Source organism: Oncorhynchus keta, chromosome 35 (genome assembly GCF_023373465.1).
Source record: "Oncorhynchus keta strain PuntledgeMale-10-30-2019 chromosome 35, Oket_V2, whole genome shotgun sequence".
Lineage (NCBI taxonomy): Eukaryota > Metazoa > Chordata > Actinopteri > Salmoniformes > Salmonidae > Oncorhynchus > Oncorhynchus keta.
Genome location: NC_068455.1, coordinates 67,860,964 through 67,864,890, shown reverse-complemented (window position 1 = coordinate 67,864,890; position 3,927 = coordinate 67,860,964).

The following is a 3,927-nucleotide window of genomic DNA, read 5'->3' as shown; positions in this document are numbered from 1 at the left end:
CTGGAGACAGAGAAACTGCTCATAAAATCATATTTACCACAATGTTGATTTTATATCAGGGTTTCCCTTTTCACAGCTTGCATTGTGGAAATGTTAAGTTTCTTCACTCAAAAATCTTCCTATTTTTTCATGATCACTATTGTATTGTCTGTATTTACTATTTTTAATGATTGAGACTTTAGGAATGTGGACTGGCATGTATTCTACACTGATTTAATTACTTGCGAAAATAAAATGGTTAATTGTTCACAATCTGTTGGATATTCATGTGTACATTAAAACAGTCAATTATTTTAAAGCATAAGAGGTATTTAGAGCATATTAGACTTTTCCTTATTCAGTATCTTGTTCAGGGAAGCTCTATCTCAAAGGCAGAAAGTAATGTGAAAGTTTAAGTTTAGGCAAGAAATGTGATTGGTTGAGTTCAAGCAAGCAATTCCAATCATCCTGTTATAAGAGCAGATCTGCCTCAAGGGCAGAAAATGAATGTGATTGTTTAAGTTTAGGCACAAGGAACCCACGTGTTACCCCCATCACCCACCACCACCCACCCCCATCACCCACCACCAACCCATCACCCATCACCCACCACCACCCCATTTCCCACCACCAACCTTGCCTGGTGCAGTTGTGTAAAGTACGTACCTAAGTAAAACATACTCTAAAGTACTACTCTGATGGAAATGATAATGTTTGTGATTTTCTAATAACCAATTTCTGTGTTATATTTGTGCTTTTTCTATAAACCCATTTCTGTGTTCAAGCAAGTGACTGATTGAACGAATCCTCACTATCAGTATCTGCAATTTGGCAGTACGCCCAGAACCTTGTTTAGAGAAATGGATGTATCTGTTTCAAGGTCTCAGCTTAGAGAGAAGAAGCCTCGTGAGGTATTGGTCTGTCACATGCATGACCCAGTATTTGTCGTCACATGAATGAAGCAAACATTCATTCTAAATGGTGAATAAACTAAATCATGCCAATAGAACGTGCCAGTATCTAAGGGAAGTAACGGGACTGCCCCGTTTGAGCTCACTTCAGACCAGTACTTTACACATCTTAGTTGAACTGTGACCTCTCCAGCTTGCTAACAATAAACAATGTTTCATTTCAGAATGACTTTGAGTGTCCCTGTGTAAGATCTTCCACAGCACAACTGAAGTAGTTTGGGGGGGGGTCTGTACTCTACTTTACTATCTATATTTTGGACAACTTTCACTTTTTACTTCATTACATTCCTAAAGAAAAGTATGTACTTTTTACTCCATACATTTTCGCTGAGGAAAGGTAGCAAATATTTTATTTCAATGTTTTACAGAATTACAATAGCAAATGTTTGATTGCTATTTTCAAATGATTAAAATATTTAATTTCAATGTAAATGATGTAATGAGTAAAATGAAAAATAACACACAGAAAATGGCACCCAAAATTACTACATGTATTTTGGAGTTGTAGAGAGATGACCAGATTTTGGCAATCTATACATACTGCTGCACACAAAATAATAGCTGTACAGTTTCATATGAACCTGTGTCTCTATCTTCTTAATGCCCAGCAGGACTTTGTTATTTATCCAGACAGAGAAAATATGTTCATGACTATCACATACTTTGCTAAGAAATGTATTCTCCTACTGTGGGCATCTAATTTTTCTCCTACATTTAAAATGTGGATTGACCAGATTGTTGACTTTCTCCCTCTTGAAAAGCCTACTTATGACCTCCACAAGAGACAGCCCAGGTTTGATAGACTCTGGTTTCCACTACTCAACTATATTTCAAATTGGACACAGTGAATGGGCTGATTAGGGAAATGAGTGTATATACATGTTGTGTAAGGTGCTGTAAAAAAAATATGCTTTGCTCATTATCTCAGCTAAAGCTGGAAATACACTACCGGTCAAAAGTTTTAGAACAGCTACTCATTCAAGGATTTTTCTTTATTTGTACTATTTTCTACATTGTAGAATAATAGTGAAGACATCAAAACTATGAAAAAACATATGGAATCATGTAGTAACCAAAAAATATATATTTAATATTTGAGATTCTTCAAATAGCCACACTTTGCCTTGATGACAGCTTTGCACACTCTTGGAATTCTCTCAACCAGCTTCACCTGGAATGCTTTTCCAACCGTCTTGAAGGAGTTCCCACATATGCTGAGCACTTGGTGGCGGCTTTTCCTTCTCTCTGCGGTCCAACTCATCCTGAACCATCTCATTTTGGTTGAGGTCGGAGGATTGTGGAGGCCAGGTCATCTGATGCATCACTCTCCTTCTTGTTCAAAAAATAATAATTCACATCAATCTACACACAAAGCGAAAACTGTTTTTTAGAAATGTTTGCATATTTATTGAAAATAAAAAACAAATACCTTATTTACTTAGGTATTCAAACCCTTTGCTATGGTCTGATGAAACCAAGATTGAACCCTGAATGTCAAGTATCACGTCTGGAGGAAACCTGGCACCATCCCTACAGTGAAGCATGGCGGTGGCAGCATCATGTTATGGGGATGTTTTTCAGCGGCAGGGACTTGGAGACTAGTCAAGATTGAGGGAAAGATTAATGGAGCAATGTACAGAGAGAGATCCTTGATGAAAACCTGTTCCAGAGCGCTCTGGACCTCAGACTGGAGCCAAGGTTCACCTTCCAACAGAACAATGACCAAAAGAACACAACCAAGACAATGCAGGAGTGGCTTCGAGACAAGTCTCTGAATGTCCTTGAGTGGCGCAGCCAGAGCCCAGACTTGAACCCGATCGAACATCTCTGGAGAGACCTGAAAATAGCTGTGCAGCGACACTCCCCACCCAAACTGACAGAGCTTGAGATAATCTGCAGAGAAGAATGGGAGAAACTCCCCAAATACAGGTGTGCCAATCTTTTTTGCAACAAGGCACTAAAGTAATACTGCAAAAAAAATGTGCCAAAGCAATTCACTTTTGTCCTGAATACAAAGTGTTATGTTGGGGGCAAATCCAGTACTGAGTACCACTGTCCATATTTTCAAGCATTGTGTTAGCTGCATTATGTTGTGGGTATGCTTGTAATCATTCAGGACTGGGAAGTTTTTCAGGATAAAAATAAACAGAGTAGAGCTAAGCACAGGCAAGAAAGAGGAAAACCTGGTTCTGTCTGCTTTCCAACAGACATTGGGAGACAAATTCACCTTTCAGCAGGACAATAACCTAAAACATGTTGTCAAATATATACTGGAGTTGCTTACCAAGACGACACTGAATGTTTCCTAGTGGCCTAGTTACAGTTTTGACTTAAATCAGCTTCATAATCTATGGCAAGACTTAATAATGGCCGTCTATCAATGATCAACAACCAACTTGACAGAGCTTGAAAAATGTAAAAATAATAATAATGCAAAAAGGCAGCTGAAAGAATCACGGCTGTAATCACTCTTAGAGACTTACCCTGAAAGAATCATGGCTGTGATCACTCTTAGAGACTTACCCTGAAAGAATCACGGCTGTAATCACTCTTAGAGACTTACCTGAAAGAATCACGGCTGTAATCACTCTTAGAGACTTACCTGAAAGAATCACGGCTGTAATCACTCTTAGAGACTTACCCTGAAAGAATCACGGCTGTAATCACTCTTAGAGACTTACCCTGAAAGAATCACGGCTGTGATCACTCTTAGAGACTTACCCTGAAAGAATCACGGCTGTGATCACTCTTAGAGACTTACCCTGAAAGAATCACGGCTGTAATCACTCTTAGAGACTTACCTGAAAGAATCACGGCTGTAATCACTCTTAGAGACTTACCCTGAAAGAATCACGGCTGTAATCACTCTTAGAGACTTACCCTGAAAGAATCACAGCTGTGATCACTCTTAGAGACTTACCCTGAAAGAATCACGGCTGTAATCACTCTTAGAGACTTACCCTGAAAGAATCACGGC